The sequence below is a fragment of the Mus caroli genome, chromosome 13 (assembly GCF_900094665.2).
Source record: "Mus caroli chromosome 13, CAROLI_EIJ_v1.1, whole genome shotgun sequence".
Classification (NCBI taxonomy): domain Eukaryota; kingdom Metazoa; phylum Chordata; class Mammalia; order Rodentia; family Muridae; genus Mus; species Mus caroli.
Genome location: NC_034582.1, coordinates 42,966,148 through 42,990,007, shown reverse-complemented (window position 1 = coordinate 42,990,007; position 23,860 = coordinate 42,966,148).

Here is a 23,860-nt window from a genome sequence, read left to right as displayed (position 1 = left end):
AAATTATGATTATATTATATATGTATATTTTTCATGTTATTGAAATGCATTTTTCTTCCTGCATGCCTAATGTTAGGCATAAAAATTCCCATAGCAGGCTGTATTGGTCAATGTGTCCCTAGAAGAAGGTGCTGTGTATCTCAGAGGTAGCATAAGCATCATTAGATGTGGGGGTTGCTATGGTAACTGCTTTCTCTTTTATAATTGAATAGCATAGTAAGTAGTCTTATAAAACCCACCAACCCATAACTTTCTGGTGCTCTGCGGCAGCTTTAACTTAAGAACCTTCTCTTTGTCTGCATTTTTTTTTGATCTAAGGGATTCGGGTATTTGACTAAATCTGTTTTATGAGTCTAATGTGCTTTGGAACTTAAATCCTTGGTTTGTTGACCACAGGTAATTTTCAAACCAGAGCATAAGACAGTTGTAAGACCAAGGCAAGAATACAAAATTTTTGTTATAAGAAAACTTCTACACAGGGCATTATCTATTAAAAAAAAACCCACCAAATAAGAACCCAATATTTGAAAACCTGATTTCTCTCGAATGGACAGTGCAAAGAAATCACCCTAGAAATACAGGAGCCAGAGTAAATGTCCTTCTAAGATACACCCTGGGTAGCAGGAACACCTGCTGTATTTGAATAGACATTCTCCTGGAATCTAAGAGTCCTATTTTCCTTTCCAAATGGAGGACACTTGTTGTAAACGTCTATGTCTTAGTGGAGGGATATTACATGGAATCAAAAAAAGGCACTGCAGCTTCCTCTGGACCGCTTCCTATTTCACAGATGTTAATTCTTCTCGTCATTTTTGCACGTTATTTGTGTTTACGCTGTTATTAAACCTCTTTATTAGACTTTTGACCAGTGCTGAATATCAAAACTGGGCCGATGCTCTGCAGAAACCAAATCCACAGGTGGGTTCTGAGGGTAAACTGGAGACTCTTCAAGCTGCCTATTTCTTTCGACTCCTATCTCTCAAAGTTTTCTTTTCTCTTCTTTTCTTTTCTCTTCTTTTCTTTTCTTTTCTTTTCTTTTCTTTCTTTCTCTTTCTTTCTTTTTTTTAAGCTATGCCCTTGAATTTATTGATTCTCTCACAATTAAAGAATGGCAAACTCGTGGCTTGAGGCTTCAGTCCATCACCGCAGGGAAGGACACTGAAGCTCTGATGACCAGCCCCTTGAGGGTCATGTGGCACTCACAGACATGAAACAGCGAGCAGTGGATTCTGTTACTCTGCCTGTTGCCTTCCTTGTCTCAGTCTGGGACCCCTGGGATGATGCCACTCCCATTCAGGGTGGGTCTTCCTCAGTTCAGCCTCTGTGCAAACACCCTTTCAGGCATGCCAGAATGGCGGCCGTCTCCTGGGAGATTCTAAATCCAGTCAAGTCCCCAGTGAAGGTTAACCACCACAGCTCCTACAAGACGCTTTTCAGAAGTAATTCCCACAATTGCTATGATTACCCGAGGCACATTATAGATATAGAGTAGATATAATTCCTTTCCGTCCTGAGCCCCCTTGGAAGGCATCACAGCAGTGATGTACAACTTGCTGTTTCCCGTAACCAGGTCTCGGTGAATGGAAACAGTGCCCTGTTGAGAACTGACACTCCGGAGCCTCTGAAATCTATCCCTAAATTGAGCCCAAGGCATCTCTGCTTATAATCTGTTACATTAGCCCTTGAGCAATCTTCTTTTAATTGTCATCCTCTTTGGAGTCATGCTTGTATTTAGTGGTGCTGTAAGAAGAATCACTATGGAGCCAGTATAAATCGCTGATAAAGTAGTCATTGGAAGGGATACAGAGCCATGATAATTGCAACGCCCACTTGCATCTGTCTACCTGAATCATAGTCTGCTGTTGCCGCTCTCTCACTCTGTGACCTTGAACTTGTGATGCATCATCTTTATGATGCGGCTTTCCTGGGTGCGAAATGAAAACAGCCATAGGATGATAAATGTTAAGGATAAAAACACATATCAATTACCTTGAAGTAAATGTTCAGCATTGTTGGCTCTTAGGTATATTCAAATAGGCAAGATCCTCTACACAGAGACTACACAGAGAATATTCTCACTGGTTATACTGCCATGGACTACTGAAAAATTAATTTATGCCAGCAACAGATCCTGAGAATAGAGACTGAACACATTTCCTCTGTTTCACGTCTGAACGTTTCAAGTACAATCTGTGTGTGGCATGTCGAGCATATCTTACCCACCACATCAAATGCTTCCTTTACCCTTGCTTCCCTATTTGATTAACATGGCTATTTGGGGTCCTATAGACCTGGGCTTGAGTCTTAAATCCTTACTCAGCATCTGCTACTCTTAGCCATATCCTTTACCTTCATAAGCATTTCTGAGCCTCTGTGATAAGATGGGTTTAATATTGATACCTAAGTAGTTTGATTGTTTTGCATAAAGCTGAGAGTCTAATGAGTCTGAAGAATCCAACAGATATTTACTATTTTGATTACGCTTACCATCTTGCCAATATACGTTATCTGAAAAGCATTGATCATCTTTGTATTGTTATTACATTTTATTTAGTGTGCATGTGTATGAGAGAGAAAGATACAGAGACAGAGAGACACACATAGAGAGAAAGAGAGGGAGAGAGAGAGAGGAGAGAGAGAGAGAGAGAGAGAGAGAGCGCACATGCGTACTATGCTATACATGTACAGTCTAGAAGACAACTTACAGGAGTTAGGTCTTCCCCAGACAGTAGAACTTAACTCTAGGTTTTATGATGAGCATTACTGAGACTACTCACCAAGTTATTGAGTTGCTCACTGAGTCAGCTTAAATGGTCCTGTAATTTCTTTTTAATATAGTGATAAAAAGTATTCTTAATTTGTCACCATGACAACAGTGTCTTCTCCACCCAGGCTTAGAATCTGAGAATCTTCTCACACTGGTACACAAGTCTTCTTGCTCAGTTAGGAGGAAACCCTGGAACTTCACCCATCTCACCCAGTGAGTTCTACAGACCAGTTCACAACTGTAACATTGTTCTGTAAACTGGGAATGTCTGACTTTGTTACATATAGTCAATGCATTAGTAGCTACAGGCATGGAAAAAAATCTTCAGTACCGGGTCATTTACCTTGGGACTTAAAGATTTGCCTGTGATGCTAAGGAAAAGAAACCTCAGTTGCCCCTTGCCTTCTTCACAGCTGCTGGCGGGAATAGTACCATCCATCCTGCTTCCAAACGCTGTAGGCTGAGATCTTTTAAAAACCTACTTTAATAAGGGTTCTCAAATGCTTTGATCCCCCTAGTAGCCCACTCTCCAAAGGTAGGCAAGAAATGATGGATGATAGGACAACAGGGATGCGGGCCTGTTTAGAAGTAGTTCTTTGGAATGATTCCAATCTGCCTTGTCAGGACGCCAGCAGTTGAGTTCAGTAGTTTCAGGACACCAACAGTCCAGTTCAAAAGTGTCAACAAACAGGAATCAGCAATGGCTGTACAATCCAGCAGAAACAGCCAGGCCTCTATCAAATTAGCATGAGTCAGCAGGAGCAACCAGAACCAGCCGGAATGCCAGGATAAGTTCTCTGCCATGCCACTCTCAACAAAGTGACAATCAGCAAAGACACCGGACCAATAAAGCATTGAATGGCTCTCTATGCAAGCACATTGTCACTATCGGTTGGATCCTACTTATACTCTCTCCAAATATCACATGTCTTCTCACAGGTATGTTTCAGCAAAACATCCCATTAGTCTGCATCACATGACACAACCACAAATTGCCCAGATCGCCTCTTGGTACTTTACTAACATCTAGAGCACTGGTCCTTAAACCTCCTGATGCTCTGACCCTTTAATACAGTTCTTCATGTTATGGTGACCCCCCAAACCATGAAATTATCTTCATTGCTACTTTACAACTATAATTTTACTACTGTTATGAATTAAAATGTAAAATATCTGATATGCAGGATATCTGATATGTGACCCCTGTGAACGTATCGTTTGACCTCCAAAAGAGCTTCATAACCCACAGGTTGTGAAGCACTGAGCTAGAGTAACCCTCAGCCTCTATAAAGGTCCCAGTATGTTCCTTTTTATTCTGTAACCCTGAGTAAATTATTTCTTCCCTTTTAGGTTCTCATGCATGTCGTAGAGATAATAACATTCAGAGACATTGTGAGAATGCATTGAGTTCACATGTAAATATGTAAATACATAAAATGTGGCATTTTACTTGTTAGAGACACTTTGTCAAGGAAAATTTGACTTTGTTTCTCATTTCCCTTTCAGAGGTTTCAGGGTGATGCTTGGATTAATGACAAAATAGGCTAATGATTTATTATCTTCCTCATCGTCTTGAGAGTCACAGCCTTAAACAGACACTAGTACACAGCCTAAAGGAAGAGCCTTCAGTCTTCCACTCAGTGAGGCTCTGGCTTACTCCTTCTCAGAGGGTTTTTGAGTGCTTATGAATAAAATTAAGGAGAGTAGAGAGAAGAGAAAGAAGGACATGAAAGTGTGGGAAGCAGAAGGCCATAAGAACCAATATATGTTCAGACAACATGATACAGATCTGGTCTGAGCCAGTAAAACCTGACTGACACTGGACTGTGGGGTTCCAGGTCATCACGAAATGGCTGTGACTAGATGTTTTAGGAAACCCCAATGTAAACAGTGATGTCATCTATTACATAATTCTTTTTGGCAGAGTGCCACTTTGTGCAGTTTTTATAGATACGGCCATCTTGTCAGAAGATGACCGTTTGCCTGAGCCTCCAGCTTTACCAGACTACATGTGTGGATCTGCCTCTGGGTCTGTGTGCCTACCTCCATGCGGCTTGTATACCAATCTGTCTGGCTGCCCACATGCATAGGTGCCCATCAGTGGCTAGCTGCCTAGTGTGATAGCGAGCAAGGTATGTCTTATCTGCCTACAGCTTCTTGAATTTTCCTCAACTTCCTGGCTTCCCACAGTCTCCCTCCTTTCCTGGCATCAGAACATGGCTCACAGAAAGGGAATGAAGAACTGAATGTCTCCTGTAGTTTGCTCAACACAATAAACTGTAATGTTCAGTATCCTTTGTGACACTTCAAGATCACATGACTGCCTGGGAGCTATGACTCACCCTCACTGCCACTGCCCAAACCGCTGGAGAGTATTGCATACCACTATCTCAGAACAGAACTAAATTCACAAGGCAAGGCACCGTTTCTCCTAAATGCTGACCACAGTTGCACCATGGGTAGGTCAGACAATCCTAAGCTGAAGCATTTTAGCATCGATGTCAGCCTTTCATCTAAACTTCAGCCCAAAATCTTGCTAGTATTTGAAATAGCTTTGTTGTGTGTATCTAGACACTATCGACCCACCCCACTCCCTTTACCAAAAGACCATCTCCAGTTTTTTTCTGACTCTGAGGTCTAACGACCAGGTACTTAGGTATCTTCCTCAATTCTCTCTTTCCCCTGTTAGCCCATAAAAACCAGTGTAAAATCCACCATGAACTCAGTCCGTGGACATTGTACATTGATGCTAAAAGAGAAGATTCAAATGGCAGATTATCTCTGTTTAAGAACCATAAGATGACAGTTTTACCGTGATTTTTGAAGAGTTGTCACATGCCGTGAGCTTTCTGCCTCTGCTCCAGTAAGCATCAGAGAATTCTGATTTATACTACCTTGCATGCTATAAATATATATGATTATTTCCACTTGTAACATTTAGTGGGATGGAAAAGTGGCTTGTCAGTGTTTATAAGCCCCATGTATCTTTCTCTATCAGACATGTTTGTTAGAGGACAGAAATTGATTTCATTAATAATAACCGGGAATATATTTGAATATGTCTGCATTTTAATAACAGTGATTCATTTGTTGGGCTTCAGGGCTTAAGCTACTTTATAAGATAACATCACTTAATTCCTTGTGAAAGTTACGGTATATCCCCCCCCCAGCCCCCGTAAAGACAAAGACTCTATATGCATTGTCTGTAACCTAAAGTCATAATGAAAATGTCTTGTCGAGGATGAAATAAGAGAGGAATCACGACATATCCAAAGCAATTTCCTCCCTCTCCTGTGATTCATAAGAGCAAAGAAATCCAAGTAGCCTGCGTATTCAGGTTGTGGTTCCTAAGAAAAAGAGATGGGGTGGGGGGAGGGGAGAATGTCTACTTATGTTTCAAGAAACTTCTATCTTTCCCCCTTCTTCTCCAAAGTCTGTTATCTCTCTTTGTGTTATTATGGATGGAATTGGTTTAGAACATAAAAAAAATAATAACAGAATGTCTGTTTCATCCTTGAACAAGGTAGATGATAACACATGTTGGAAAGTTTTTCCAAAGCATGTCTGATTTCATACCTTTGAATTTTGCTGGAAACCATGTCACTCTGTTCAGAACTCTGAATTAAGATGCAGTATTTTTTTTTCTTTTCTTTTTTTTTTCTTTTTGCTGAAGGCTATTTTAAATTAGGCTAATAAATTGCTACTCTCTGCCTTGCGTGATAATGCATTACATTATCTACTGATGTACATGTATTGTTTGACTCTAATGGTGTGGAAATTAAATGTTAGACATGGGCCAGATGTTCCTATAGATGAATATGAAGTCTGATGCTGGCTCGGTAGCATCTCACTGGGACTGACAGGAAGCAGGCAATAGCCAACAACAGCAACAACCACCAGAAATATCCTCCCACATCAAGCTGTAGTAAGAGCTAACTCTGCAAGGTTAGACAACCTCCAAAGGTCAGTAGTATTTGCGCCTGATAAACAGCAATGAATATTTTCCTAAAATAGAGAATGAAATAAAAACCCCTTGGATGTGAAACTACCTGGAGGGGTATCCAGAGAGGGTAAATATTTGTCATCTGCATTTGACAGGCAGGCATCTTGGAGTTATCTCTCTGGGCTTTGTACCTCAGCATGGTGGTGAGATTTCCACCGGTCATTCCTCTGTTCTGCATAGTTCACGGCAGGGTAGGAGGGCTATGGGACTTGGGGGGAAGGGAAACAGGAAACAAATGGGCCTTATGGTGAATTTTAATGAAGATTCCCTGCTGGTTTCAACTCCATTTGGAACAAAAAGGAAAAAGAGAAAGAAATATGTAATCTCCATCCAAGGCTAACTTACAAATGGGGCCATAATTCAAATGGTAGATTTAAGTCCCCGGGAAGATGTTGAGGATGGGGCTGTGCATTGGACGGTTACAGCTGCTGCTTCTGCTGGTGCAAGCTAGATAGTGCTAACATGCAGATAAACACTGAAAACCTACAGGGAAGGATGGGAGGAGAGGATGGCATCGCATCGCCACAGTGAGAAAAGCCCTTTGCAGAGCTGTTCTGGGTTAGGGAGTAGACTTATAGACTTTGGGATGTTTCAGCTGTGGATAGAAAGGTAAAGGAGGGGTCTGACTAGATTGCACAGCTTGTGAAGTGCTTATTGTGCAATCGTGGGGACCTGAGATCAATCTTCAAAGCAGCCACACAAAAAAACTGAGCATGGTGACACATCCTTATAAAATTCCAGTGCTGAGGAAGTAGAGACAGGAGGATCTCTGGGGGTTGCTGCTCAGACAGTCCACATGACTCATTCAACTTAGGGCTCAGTAATAAAAGACCCCATGTCAAAATAAATATATATGGTAAAGAGCTATGGACTAAGACATCAGACATCACTCTCTCTGGTCTCCACGAACATGAAACACGATGGGTGCGCACTTGCACACAGACATAAACATGTGCATATTATATGACACACACATGAAGGGGGACTGAAGGAAGCCTACCAGTAAGTAGGTTTAGAGAGAAACCAACACAAAATCAAGACAACCGAGGCTAGGGTCTTAAATCCTTTTAAAGGCTTTGTTGAAGACCAAGAGATAAAGAAAGACAAGAATTTATCCCTTCAAGAATTATTTCAACCATAAGTGTTGCTACCAGTTTTTGCCTCTTGTATGGGTGGAGGTTTCTTTGTCTTACATCAAAGGCTCTGTGTATTCTTCATCAACAATAATAATTCTGTTCTGATCCTTGTGAATTCATTTCTTCTTGACTTCACTTAGCATCCTTTTGAAGTTCTAGCCTAATACACTTTGAGCCAGTTTCAGTCTTGACTTACTTTAAAAAAATCATGTTGCTTTAGAAAACATATATGAAACCAACTTCCTTATTTGTCATAAATGTAGACATGGACTTTGCCTCTTGTGTGAATTCTGTACACACAAGAATGTCTTATCTTGCCATACCTGACTCAAACCTTCATCTTCTCAGTTGTGAATATTATTTACTACATTCTGGGCATGTTGGTATATGTTTTATCAATGCACAGGAAGCTGAGGCCGAAGCATTGAGAGTTCAAGGACAGTCTGACATACACCATGAATTTGAGACTAGTTTGAGCAACATTATGAGTTTGTTTGTTTGTTTGTTTTTTAATTTTAAGGATGAGATTGGGTATATTCAGGGGGTAAGGCCCCAGACAAAGTTTTACAAAAGGAAGGGGTCTCACATAGTTAACTGACACTAGCCTCTAACTCAAACATAGCCAGGGATGACACCGAACTTGGAGTTTTCTTCCTTCCACTCCCCAAGGACTCAGATGACAGGCATACAACACCGCTCCTGATCTATGTGGCAGTCTTTACTGCCACAGTCCAACCCAGGGCATGACACACAGGTATGTAAGAGTCTACCAGGTGAGCGATGTCCACAGCACAAAGAAGAAATGCATTACATGTTTAACATGATGCCAGTGCTTGCTTGTTCCGGAAAATTAAATTTGCACATTCATGCCTCCCAGGACCATCAAGATGCATGAGAGCAGAACCTGAACTTTTGGATAAAACTGGTTCGATGACTGTTGACCATGGGAGTTTTTCTTTATGATAATTAATTAAAACCAATTCTTCTGTTCCTTGAAACATAAGTTTGGAAAAATCCCTTTGCTATATGATGTCAGTGACAAACTCCATGGTTTTTAGACCAGATTAAAAACTTGAAAACATCTATCTTGGGCTCAAATGCTGTTCCTCTTTCTGATGGGTAAATCCCTCTTGTATCACTCTTATTCAGTGTGGGCATAGGAAGTGGATGGTGTGCCCAAGGTAGAGGAGAAACATAGGTCATTTACAACTTATCCATCCCCACTTGTACAGTTACAGCCTCAATCTGCACAACATGGCAGGTATCTTATGAGCTGGAGGTTGGAACCATAACTGGATTACTCCTTAAGACTTGCATGTTCTCTGAGGTCCCAAAGGAGAAGACAATTATGGTTGCATAAGATATGACTTATAATAATTAAGCTTTTAACTTGGTCTAAAAACCATGGAGCTTGCCAATTCTAAAATATACTGACATCATATAGCAAAGGGTTTTTTCCAAAATTATGTGGAAAAATATCCATGCACTAACTGTTGTGCAGCTAGAAAGGCACATGGGTAAAGAAGATGTGTTTGTGAGTGACACATGACATGAAATTACATCCAGATTGTGTGATCAGACTGCTTAGATCGATTTGGCCTCTTTCTTACCTCAACAGTGTAGCATGTATTACATAGAATTGCCATGGGTTTTAAATGAGGTGGTGTATATTTAATGGATTACTTCAGTGTCTAGTGTAAGGCATACGTCTGATACCTCTGTCTGATCTTAGTGGTGCGCTGATAACCATAATTGCAACAGCAGACATCAGAAGAGGGATTATATTTAAGGATCTGTGCTGTTGGAATAGTCAGCTGACTCTAACTAGAGCACTGAGCTCTCTATTCCTTCTCATGACACATCTTCATGACCCCTGTGCTCTAGAAACGACAGGTTTTAATGGGATATCATGTTCATTAATTATATTACTTTAGATTTAGCTGAAAGAGGCAAAGTGTGTTTGGAAAACAGTTTATATTCTTCAATCACACTGTATCTTGTCAGGATCTGTCTATCTGTCTGACTATCTATCTATCTATCTATCTATCTATCTATCTATCTATCTATCCATCTAATCTACCATCTATCAATCATTTAAATCAGTAGGACTAATTAGTCATGTACTCTAATGATTTAGAAGCACACCATAGATATGAATATGTTCTTAAATCCAAAATCTTGATGCTTCTGGTGGCTTTCAATATGATTTTTGCACCTATAGAATTGATTTATATACTAAAAAAAATACTATTTGCTCAGAAATTTTAAACTTTGAGGTCTCACTTCCTGTCAACCCAGAATATAAAGCCACACTGTGAGTACAACATCACTTTGCTTTCAGGGTGCAGACTAGCATGCAAACTCACATTTTCTCTAACCTAAAGTGTTTACTTCCAGTTTAGCTATGCTGTACCTGACTTCACACTGATGTTGTCAACTGCCCAACCAGCTGCAGTGACATTTGCATTATTGTTTTACAGTGAATTTTATTCATTTAAACATTAAAGTAGGTGCCAGAGAGAGGGTCTTGTAGCCAAGAACACCTGCTGCTCAATCATGAAGGAGTTCATAGTCTAGCATCAACTTCAAAAGATGGACATCCCTCACATACCTGTAATCTCAGCTCTGAGAGGGGACAAATACAAGAGGATCAGTGGGGCTTGCTCTCTTCCAGCTTGTCCAGAAAATGTGCACCCTAGGTTCAGGGAGGGACCCTGACTCAGAGAAATAGGTAAAACATGATAAAGAAGAACTCTCCATACTACGTTCTGGACCCTGCATGTGCAGAGGTATGGGCACAGATGTCTGCTTAAAAACCCTAAACACACATACAAATTCATACATACATGCATACATACATACACACATACATACTCTTTTTAGAAAACATGGGTAGGCGTTAAATCACATGGTATACAACGTGAGCAGGAATGTCTGTAAGAGCCTGTGAATACACAAATAACTCAATGATGTAATAGTTCAAGGAAGACTTCCTAACATGGAAACAATTGACTAAGCTTTGGCAATAGGGTAAGATAGTATGGAGCTTAGGTACCATCCAACATCACTGGTTAGTTTTTATATAACTTATGAACATGGTCTCCTATAAACATTCAAGGATAGACCATGTGTACAGATGACCCCCAGTACTCACAGGCTCTGTAACTAGACCACCAAATTGCCAGTTAACAATACCATGTGCAACTTTGTGTCTGTACTAAGTAGGTTCTTGTCATTATTTCTGAGATAGCATAATGCAACAGTACTTCCTAAATAATGGTGTGTAACAGCTATTGACACGATATTTACATTGTATAAGGTATTTCTAATTTCTTTTTTTGTTTTGTTTTGGTTTTTTGGTTTTTTTTTGTTTTTTATTAGGTATTTTCCTCATTTACATTTCCAATGCTATCCCAAAAGTCCCCCATACCCACCCCCTACTCCCCTACCCACCCACTCCCCCTTTTTGGCCCTGGCNTTNCCCTGTACTGGGGCATATAAAGTTTGCANGNCCAATGGGCCTCTCTTTCCAGTGATGGCCNACTAGGCCATCTTTTGATACATATGCAGCTAGAGACAAGAGCTCTGGGGTACTGGTTAGTTCATCATGTTGTTCCACCTATAGGGTTGCAGTTCCCTTTAGTTCCTTGGGTGCTTTCTCTAGCTCCTCCATTGGGGGGGTCCTGTGATCCATTCAATAGCTGCCTGTGAGCATCCACTTCTGTGTTTGCTAGGCCTTGGCATAGTCTCACAAGAGACAGTTATATCTAATTTCTAATGTAGCAATTTATATAAGATAGGGAATTGTGAGTAGCCTCAGAGTAATTTAAAGTACATGAGAAAATGTGCTCAGCTTATATTCGTGTACCATAACAAAGTATATGAAGAACTTGACCATATTTACATTATTGTATCTGCATAAGCTCAGAATTCAATCTCCCATAAGGAATTGGGAACAATGGAAGATAGGAGCCACCCCTGACCCTTTGAAATCCATCTTCTCCAGCAGGAGCTAATTTTGTAGAGTCCACTGGGCATCACTCAGGTCCCTAGCACGTATTGGGTCCTTAGTACTCATTATGAATAAGCTATTTTTTACTTCATGGTTTTCTTTTATTCACTGACTATACCTGGATGAATGTTTTAGTCATATTTTTTTTCAGTCCTGAGGAATCAAACCAAGGGCCTTTCATGTGGCAGGTAAGCACTCTACCACCGAGTTACATACCCAGTCCAATAATTTGTAAGTGAGACATAATATTCATGGACCATCAATTTTATCCCTACAGTGTGCGACTCATTCATTTTCCAAGTATTAACAATACTCTTCTGACATTAAAATATTAATTGCTAAACACACCTCCCCAAACTCCTATTCATTAGCAATAATTTCCATGGTCTTCTTTCCTTATCCCATAACAAACAGCAATCCAATTGTATAAATGTATCTTTTCTTGGTATTTTGTATGTTTAGTGTCAATGACCATATGTGCATGCCATTTCTCATGAAACACAATGTTTTTAAAAATTGAGCCACGTCGTGACAGACAGCAGTACTTCATTTCTTTCAAGATTGAATATTCTAATGCTTGGGTATAACAAAATTTTGTTTATTTGTGTATCAACCAATAGATATTGGGGTGGTTTTCATGTGTTACCCATTGTGGATGCCGCTGCTCTGAATATTCATGTACAAATGTGTATTTTAGAAACTGCAAAGCTTTCTAGCGTTGGTGCTCTAGTTTATATCCACAGCAGCTGATCATCACACATCACCACGCCAATACTCCTGGTTACGACTATTCTGGTGGGATGCACTACTACCTCATCCTGCTGCAGCTTGAAGTTCCCTAATCAGTAACGATGCAGAGTCTTTTCAAGGACGTACATCTATTTGTAGATCTCTACTGAAAACCCTGCTTTTTCACATATTCTCCTATCTTATCACTGAGTGGGAAGAATTGTTTCAGTAATTTGGATGCTCTTTTTCTGCTGAATATATTGTTGGTGTATTTTTCTTAATTTTAATTAAAATATAACTATATAGTTTCTTTCCTTTACTCCTTCTAACCCCTCCCAACACTCTCTACAGACACATCATTTTCCAATAGCTTATATTTTCACTCGAATGCTCATTTCTTTTTTCATAAAATTTTTATTTTTCTTTAAGTTTAAAAATCTGTCTTTGTTATTTCCTGCACTTTGGAAAACTATTATATATACATTCAACTTTATAACCAGAGATCATGAAATTTTGTTTTTATTTTATATTTATTTCCTAGCCTTTGGCTATTTTATATTTCTATTTATTCTGCTATCATTTTCTATATATGATATAAAGTGATTATTAAAATCAATTTGTCAACTTTCAAATATTGGTCAACTAGAATTTTGATAAGGATTGTTTTAATTATGTAGATCAATTTGAGGAATAGTGATTTAATTTAGTTTCATTTCTTTCTGGCTCAATAATTTTATCCTTTTAGGAATTTGTCCATTTCATGTAAACTAATATGGAGAATTTAGTGTTGGTACAGTTGACTATCTAAGGTTCTCAGTAGTGCTATGTTCCTTGACCTGATTCATTCTCGATAGTTTTCTCCCAGTCTTCTCTACCATGGGCCACGTTGCAAACAAAAACTAAACAAGTATCACTTATTTTAACTTTTTTTAGGTAAGCAATTTACTCTGAATTTTATTTTACTTTTCACTTATTACGTGTCTACAACAAAAACTCTTTTGTGTCCTGTGTTATTTTAATGTCCTAGGCTATCACATTTGGTGGTTTAATCACTATCATTTTCAAGTCCTGTGGAGGAGGCGACATTCAGGGCTTCTTAGATGGCATTTATTGTACCTTTTTGAACACAGCTTCTGTATCCAAATCATGGTGCCATGACTGGCTTTAGCCAATGGGCTGTAGGTAATTGTGAGACTTGTCACTTTTGAGCCACTGGGAAAGAGAAGAACAAGAATGAGGGTTACAGCTTCTCTCATCCTTTATGTTGATGATTTCTGGGCTACTTACGAAGAAGAAAGAATTATTATGGAGGCCTTCTGGACATGGAGAAATTGCATGAGGAAGGATTTCATGAAAGATTTTCTTATCTGACAGTCTTCATCCCTAAGATTCCAGCTTTGTTGGCTGTTACAGCAGGGCACAGATATACGGATGCAAATATCAGTGGTGTGTTTACTCCTCCAAACTTTACCAGCCTTTGTCCATGTGCTTTGTTCATCTTCAGTCCTTTTTAGACAATATCATCCTCCTCCACACAGTGCCATGATGGGCAACAAATGAAGTGATGGCTCAAAGACAAACATGGACTGTAACAACGTGGGTGCGAAGGCACAAAGGGAGAAGTTCAAGTCTCAGTATCTTGGGGAGATTTGCACGCCCCTGAAGCTGGGCTTCTTTACTTTCTATAGTTTTTTTTCTCTTTCCAGTGATGTTCTATGGGGTTTTAATGAGAATTTCAGAAGATTAATATTTCAAAGTAATTTAAAAGCAATGCCATGACAATCTTACGCCGTGATGAATATCACCTGCACTAAATCCAACTTCATTGAAAATTGAATGTTTTAAAATTTAGGAACTTAAGCTACTGAATTTAAATCGATATGACTTTAATGAAACTGTTTTCTATCTTCCTTAAAATATAAACCATTACTCACTCTTCCGTGGCATGTATTAAGGGAGCATTAAAGAAAATTGAGAAGTGAAGCATATAGATGAGAGAAGACCGAAGGATTTCAAAATTGAATGCTGATATAAATGTATTGATTTTAGAGATTCAGTTTATTTTTATTTATGTATGGTATGTGAGTCTGTATGGACATTTGCCATGTGGGATTGGAAGATGGTGGAGGCTAGAAGAAGGGTGTCAGAGCCACAGGTATCGAATACACTGGCTGCTAGGCATATGACAACCTCTGGAAGGTCAGTAAGATCTCACCAGCCCCCTAAATACTATCTTAAAACAGCAGCTATCTTTTACAGATTTGTTTATTTTTAATTCTGTGTATATATGTGTAAGGATGTGCATAAAGATGGGTCCACAAAGAGTCTAGGAGAAGGCATGCGGGATCCTCTTGAGATGGAGTTACAAGTGATTGTGAGTCACCTACCCAGGTTCTGGAAACCCAACTCTAACTGCTGTCCCATCTCTCTAGCCCCTACTAGATGATGGATGTGGTTTTTCTAAATAATTCAACATAGATTAACTGAGGGGAAAACCAAGTGTGGTACATGAAAGAACTGGAGAACTTCTTTTGCTTAGTTATCTGATGACCAAAAGATCACTCAAATTTCAAAGAAAAACTAACTCAAAAAATAAAGCTATAGGCAGAATGGAATCATTTAAATTCAAGTTTTCATTCTGATCATTAGTTATCATATATGAAAGATAATTAGCTTTATTCCTCTCTTCTGTGTTAGTTACTTTGATGAAATTTAATTTGGGATGGTTTCTAATGCATCTGTCTTATTCTTCAATAACAATTACCTCAATTGGTTTATCTTAGGGTCACATTTAAGTGATGCATTTGGGCCTTTATCTGATTACCATTTCTCAGTTTCCTTTGTATATTATTTGTATGTGTGTGCACATGCACATGTATGTGCACATATATGTGTTTGTGTGCACATGCACATGTATGTGCACATATATGTGTATGTGTGCATGCATTTATATATGGATGGGGTATGACTGTATGTGTGTGCACATATGTGTATGTATGTACACATATTATATGTGTGTGTGTGCACATGTGCATGTGCGTATGGAGGTCAGAAGCAGGTGTCATATCTCAGAGCCAGAGTTACAGAAGTTTGCAGAGCACCTGGCTTGCTGTTGAGTACTTAGATACAGACTCCAGTCTTCTTGATTGCACAGTAAACATCTTACACTGTGATCCATTTCCCCAGCCTCCTGTTCTTAAATTAGGATTCATCTCTGCACTGATTTCACTTATTTGTCAAAGTTTTTTGTTTAATTTAAGTTTAATAATATCAAGTTTTCTTAACATATGCTAAAAAGTACAAATATCAAGGTTCATTCATTCACTGTAAGATAAATTTCCTTTCCTATATCTCTGACTATTTTTTACTTTTTATGTTACTTTTAAAAATTTGTACTTCAGGGACATTCATGAATCTTTTTGTGGTGGGTGGGCTATAATCTGTGAACCTATCCTCTTACTAAGCATTGTAAGTTGATTGTGTCTGTTTTTATTCACTTTAATAAAGTACCCCCTCCTGGTCTAAGTTTTGTTCTTTTTTAAATTTATTTACATTCCAAATGTTGCCCGCTCCCAGAGTTCTTCACCACATCCTTTCTCCCCTTTGCCTCTGAGAGAGTGCTCCCCACAAAGTGGGGTGGTACAGGACCATCATACCAGCCCTCATGAGGCTGAGGCAAAAGGGCATGAGTTCAGGACCAACCTCAGTCAGAACTTAACCCTGAATCAAGAGCATGCTGTGAATAAACAAGAAAGGATATGTGTAAACTGGCGTAAGGAGCACAATAAATCCTGGGACGATGGGGGCATGCCACACAGGTTGTCAGACACTTGGACTTTTGATCTAAGTTTGCCAAATATGTATCCTCAGATATGTGAGATTAAGCCATTTGACCATTTTTGGTCCTACTGAATTCTTTATAGTATAAGAATGGTGAATTTAGTTTTCGATATTTATGATAACTTTCAAATACCACAAGGGTATAAATTATGAGAAGGAAAATATGAGGAGTTTGGAGGCAATTTATGATGTAGTAATAATCTTGGCAAAAATACATTGATTGGAGAATTTACAAAAAAATAAAAGTAATGTATGCAAAGGTATTTGCCAAGATGGAATGAAGAAACAGGAGAGATTACATTCCATGGCGAATCCAAGTTATGACTTGGGTTATTAGGAGAATAGACAATTTTTGGAAGAAGAACAAAAATCAAGCCAAGGATGTGTTTTGGCGAGCAGGGTGATTATGTCGATTTGCGGCATTGGGAGGTTAAGGTAGTGAGGCTGCACATGGCGTGAAAAGTTGGCAGAAAGAAATACAAGTCTGAGGTTTCAAAAGGCAAACATGAGGAATTTATAACTTAACCTTATGAAAGTGATTCGTGAACTACAGAGTGAGCTATGGGTTGAAATATGCTGTGTCTATTGATGCTCTAAACCCCTAGAGTGTGTAGTGGCATCTAGAGAGGGAACAATGGGAGGGAACTAGGTTTAGATGAGTTTACATGGTACACTAGAAGACCATATTGAAACTCACTCTCAAATCTGACGTGAAATGGTTGTTTCGGTGTGGTACCTACATGCATTAAGAGAGTGGTAGATATATGCCTTGAGATTCTAGAATGGACAATATGATTTCCAATGGGGAGGTGCTCAAGAATCTTTCTTGATGTAACTAGTATCACTTGGATTGTGCCCAAAATTCTCCACATTTCTCATGTTTTTGTAATGCAATTCTCCATGCAAAGAGTGCTTCAAGGACAGGTATAGATGGAGTTAATGACACTGACTTTGAATGTTCTTGTAGGAAACCTGTTTTATGGAGCTATAAGAACAACCATAGAAGGGACCATTTATAGTGATTGACAGAGTTAAGGTCAAAGAAAAGAGACACTGAGAAGCCCAGGAACAAGTATTATGTAGCAAATTTCATACTGGTAAGAAGTTCCTTAAGATTCAAGGTGTTTAAAGAGAGGTGAAACATTCCATATGGCAGAAAAACTTATTGAAACACAGGAAGTAAACAACAGAATAATTTCAGGAAGTCCCTAAAACTTACTAGATTCACTAAGCCCATTCCTTCCAAGTGTATATGAACAGTAAGGGCACACTTAGTCAAGGCCAGTTACCTAGAAGAGGCCCAGATCAGACCAGCTGCTTAGAAGAGGCAGAGACAAATGAACATTTCTAGAAGAGGCAAGATCTGTGAGCTGCCTAGAAGATGCTCAGACCACCTGAGCTATCTGAAGGAGGCATTATTCACGCTGTGAGCTAGCCACAGGCATACAGGGAACTTTAGGTTCCAGCTTTTGTGGGCTGTCACCCATGTTGACATGGGCTTTTGCTGATGCAACTGTCTTTGAGTCATTTTTGCTTCTGTGACCCCTTACCCATTCTCCTATAAGAAACCTCAGTAAGTCATTAGGGGGTAATAGAAAACTAGGACCAGGAAGGTAGCTGAACAGTCAAACTGTCTTCACACAAGTGTGAAGCCAAGTTTAGGTCTCAGAAGCCATAAGAATGCCAAAACAAAACACACATCACTTGAATATGGAGACAGGGGAACCTTAGAGCCAACTGGATAGGAAGAATAGCCAATGAGTCAGCTCTAGGTTTGCCTGAGAATCTCTGACTCAATGAATAAGGTAGAATAGTGATAAAGGCTGCATCTGCTATCAATCTGGGGCCTTCATGATGCCCAGGCATGTAAATGCATATCTGAACACATGTGTGCCCATAACATTTGGAGACATGCATACACACACACACTCACACACACATGTACACAAGGAAAAAAATGAAAAAAAAAAAAAAGAAAGAAAGAAAAACTACATACTATTAAGCTGAGAGAATTCCATATGATACAAAGAGAAGCCAAGCAAATGAAAGCATAACATCAACCACATTTCATGCATGTGGAGTTTTGGTGAATAGAGACAGAAATGAGGGATCTTTGACCTAAATGATGTTTGAATTAGCATCAGTGATCCATTATGTTCACAAGACACAAGAACTTCCCATATGAGGCCCACCATGCTCACCTGTCCGTCTTTAGATACTACTGTGTCTGGCCTTTCTGTATCAATGGCCAGAAATGATACAGGTGCTCCCATTTTGGGAGAAAATAAATATTTTCAGTGGTTAAGAGCTGCTCTCCCTCCCCGATCCCCAGCTTTTGACATCGTTCCTGGGCTTAGTAGACGTTACTACTAGATAATAAAACTTTATTCCAGAATAGTGTTGTATACAAAAAGAAAGTCATTAATTTTGTCTGTTTTTTCATGTCCCCTTCCATCTTCTTATCCTTAAGTGGTATTTTCAATTCACTTTCTAACTGACATGTTTTCCATGTCAGTCACAGACATGGGGTTTCTTAGGGACTAGAAATGGGTAAGAAGTTTAACAAGTGACTGTTTGACTGATGTTATTCAAAGAGTAGAGTCACTTGTCCTTTGGTAATAGTTGATCAGCGACAAGTGACAGGCACTATTATAGACATCTTCTATCACACTGGGAGATAAGGTGTGTACTGAAAGAGCAGCGTCAGACATCACATATATGGGCTCTATCAGTGGCCATACCAGGATGGGTGTGGGGTTGCTATCAGGATAGCAGTAAAGGGTAATGCATTTCACCCTCCAGCATCAGCCATGTAAATGAGTGAAGCTCAGGTCCAGTACAATGGAAAAATGATCTGCAGTGTGACACAGGGCATAAAAATTCTACTTCCATGTGTAAGTTACCATATTTAACATCTCTATCTTAGTGTTTTATTGCTGTGAAGACAAGCCAAGGCAAATCTCATAAAGGCAAACATTTAACTGGGGCGAGCTTACAGGTTCAGAGGTTCAGTCCATTGTCTTCATGATGAGAAGCATACTGGCCCTCAGCAGACATGGTGCTGGAGAGGTAGCTTAGAGTTCTACGTCCAGATCAACAGGCAGCAGGAAAAGAGAGAAACTGGGCCTGGCTTGAGCATTTGAAATACCAAAGCCCACCCCCAGTGACACACCTCTTCCAACAAGATCATACCCCCTAATCCTGTCAAGGAGTGTCACTCCCTAATGACCAAATATTCAAACATATGAGCCTATGAAGAAATCATATATGATTTCTATTCAAATCACCACGGTCTCAAATTTTAGTTGATCTCTTCCCAACATATGAAGAACATTTAAAATGCAAATTATATGGACCACTTATAGAAGTTGCATTTGTGAAATTCTGCCACTGAGCTCATAGCCTAAAAGATCAGATCCTTGATAACGGCTTTAGCCAGAATTCTAGGTATTTTTTTTCCTGTTGCGTGTGTGTTAACAGAAAAGGGAGGTTTTCTAGAGAAGAGCTCATGGAGGAAGGCAGTGGGGTAGGGAATGGCCCAAGAAAGTGTACTAGAAACCCAAACACACTATAATAAGCAGAGACTCAAACAACACTGGCCAAATAGAAAAGTCTCCCCATTCCCTTTCAATGATCTATGCAGAAGACCGAGACCAACACTGTTGTTAAACTCATGAGATCACATGAAGACTAAAAGCTCATATTATGTTCAGAATCCAAGTACTTTGAATGTGGTTAAGGTTACCATCAGGGACTATAATTCCATGTGCCATGTACCTCTGCAGAGTCTAAGTCTGTTCTGAGAAGCCTCATGGCTCCCACCTGGTAACGCATTGGTTCCTACAAGGTATCCAATAGGTGACTGTTGATCCCACAGACTTGTGTCAAGCTGTTACTGGTCTAAACTAGCTGTGTGTATGACTAAATCTTTAGGTTACCTGTTACTAACAGGAAAAAAATATATCTTCTGGTTATAGCATGGGTAGAATTCCTAGAGTAATTTCTTTATACTGCAGTGATCTACAAACATGAGGTAAGGGGCTGGAGAGATGACTCAGTGGTTTAGAGTATTGGCTGCTCTTCCAGAGGTCCTGAGTTCAATTCCCAGCACCCAAATGGTGGCTCATGACCATCTATGAAGGGACCTGATGCTCTCTTCTGGCATGTGGGTGTACATGCAGCTGAGCACTCATGTACACAAAACACATAATTATAATTTTTTTAAATGAAGTAAAATGAGTTCAGTTTTCATATAAAAGCTCTGCTTCCATTTCCCTGGGTGAACATACTGGGGAGCAGGTTGCAACTAACTCATAAGACAGTCCAATCATACTGTGCTCAGAGTAGCTCCCTACTTGGAATTGAAATATTTATGTTCACTAACCTAGGCTTCACTTTCCAGCCAGATAAGACCTCTTCTAATCACCCTTATCTTCTACTTGCCACTATGAACTTGTCCTACTGAGTTAGTGACCTGCTCTGAACACTTACATTTAAATTGAGGCTTAGGACAGGATAGCATTATTACAGGGGTATCAGCGGGAGCGTGACACTTTGAAAACCATACTATCCAAGAAAGAGAACAATGGACTTATTGACTAGGAGTCCCCTCCCTCACCCTTATATAAGCTCTACTGATGTTCTACATATATTTGAAGTTAATCATTGTCTTCTTCCAAATTATCAACTCTAGAGTATTGTATCTGTGATGTTTTGTACATGCTTGGCCCAGGGAGTGGCACTATTAGAAGGTGTGGCCCTGTTGGAGTAGGTGTATCACTGTGTATGTGGGTTATAAGACTCTCATGCTAGCTGTCTAGAAGTGAGTATTCTGCTTCAGATGAAGCCTTCAGATGAAGATATAGAATTCTCAGCTCTGCCTGTAACATGACTGCCTGGCTGCTTCCATGCTCCTGACTTGATGATAATGGACTGAACCTCTGATCCTTTAAGCCAGCCCCAATTAAATGTTGTCCTTTATAAGACTTGCATTGGTCATGGTGTCTGTTCACAGCAGTAAAACCCTAAGACAGTATCCTATTTGAGGATTAGATCTACTAATGGAAAATTATGGTTATAATGTAGAATTAATCTACCATGATTCAAATATCAGTGGTTAAGAAGTTACAGTTTGAAACAAGAAATATACTTTAATGATCTCAGTAACAGTGCTCTCTCATAGTTTCTTGGATAAGTTAAAGCTAAGTACAAACTGAAACTCATATATTGAAAGTTAGAACATCTATGTTCATAACTGTTACAACTTGGACAGATTAGGTATCTTTCAGGAGGTAACTGACAATCTGTATAAGCAAAAGGCTAAATATTATTTGGTATGCTAAAGACAAACAGGCTGTGTAGATGTAAAAGATACCATAAAACTTAAATAGACACTAAAAAATGAAATAAACCTATCAGAGAGACTTCATACTGTGGATGTTGAACTATGGGCCTCTATGTCAGAGCTACAAGGACTGTAAAGAGGTGAATTGTTGCCAGACTTTAGCACGTGGGAGGAATAAGTATAACTTAAGGGTGACTACACATCATTATATACTTGTCCAGACACATAGACTGCACAGAATCAAGAGGGAACCACAGTCTTTAGGTGACACTGGTTTGCCTATGTAGGTTCAGGGACTGCAACAAACATACCAGTCTGGTCCTGATGCTGAAGGTGGAAAAGCTGTTGCATAGTGTGGGCAGAAAATGGGGGAGCTCACAGTGCATTCTCATCACATTTTCCATGAACCTAAAACTGCTCTAAAAATGAATTCTGTTTAAAAGAGTAGTCAGAGGTGGGTGTGAGCTATCAAGAGGTGAATATTAATATCTGCAGTGTAATCCAAATTCTATCAGGAAAAAAAAAAGCACAGCTCTTAAATCCACCTGTGGAATGTTTCTATTTCTGAACTCATGAGTCTTGATATCCTGTCGATAATATAGGGCAAGAATATCTGCTTAAGCAAATTGTAAAGGGGCACTGAGTTAGTTTGAAAACAAAGAAAGCCTCCACACCCTTCTTTCTTTGGGATTGCAGGCATATGCCTCACACATTCCAGACCTGAAGTGTTAAATAATCATCTCCATCTGGATGAGACATCCACCCTTAAATAATCTAGGGGAGATTTCTCCAGACACCAAGATATCCTGGCTTATGGCAGCTAATGGAATTAGTTATTTCACTCCAAACTCCAAGACAACTTTAAAGCACACATTATCATTTCCACTTTATTAGAATTCTGCATGAGGCAGGGTTGGGTTTCTATCATGCAAACAGCTCCCTGCTGAAACATCAGTACAGAAAAAGATAATCAGTTAGTCAGAAGTAGGGGTGATGGCAAATCCTACAGGAGGGAAGAGGCATTGCAGGTCTGGAAGAAATCTGGAGATGAAGCAATATTTTTTATCAAGGAGCAGAAAGTTGTAGAAGGAGAAGAAAACGTTGGATGTGGATGTTAAAAAGATGAAGAGAGACCAAGATGGATCAAAAACTGGAGGCTATAACCAACCATGGGTCCGTGATAGAACATAGGTGATAATAGGTCATATGGAGGATGAATGTGTGTGTGTGTGTGTGTGTGTGTGTGTGTGTGTGTGAGATATGTGTGTATCCATCTACGCCTACAGCTAAAGTGACTTCCACATCTACATCTGCATCCATCTATGTATACCATCTATTTCTATACCTGTATTTATCTACACACAAATAACATACATTTATCATACATCTCAGTCCCAGCTTGAAGCTGGTCTTTGACCTCATGATCCAATGTACCAAATATAAGAAGCAGTAGAACTGGAGCAGCAATCCTTGGAGCTTGCCTCTGAGGCCCTGAGCCTGAAATATTGACACTGTCCTAACCTTAGAATCCGGGTCTTTTTTCAACACCAAGAACAGGCTACTTCCATGGTGTATGTTACCATCACAAAGTGGGAGCATGAAATTACCGTGATATTTGCTAACTCTTGAAGAATCTAAAGCAAGCAGACTTTTCCTTTTTCTTTGCCTTTGTTTTTAATCCCTTCTACTTGATAATGTAGACATTATAGTAGGCTTCTGCCCTCTGTTCTGCTTCACTAACTGAAGTTGCCCAATGTTGCTGTTGTTCTCAAGCCCAGCTACCAAACAGACTCAACAACTGTGTAACTAAAAACAGAGAAACAAAATCCTGGGTCCCTGTGATGACTTGAATGAGAAGTTTCCCCAAGTTTCATGTATTTAAATGTTGCTTGAGTATGGCCATTAGGAGGTGTGGCCTTATTGGAGAAAGGTATGTCACTGGGGGTGGACCTTGAGGGTTGAAATTTCCACCCCATTTCAGGTTAGTTTCCTCTGTCTCTCTGTCTTTGTCTCTCTGTCTCTCTCTCTC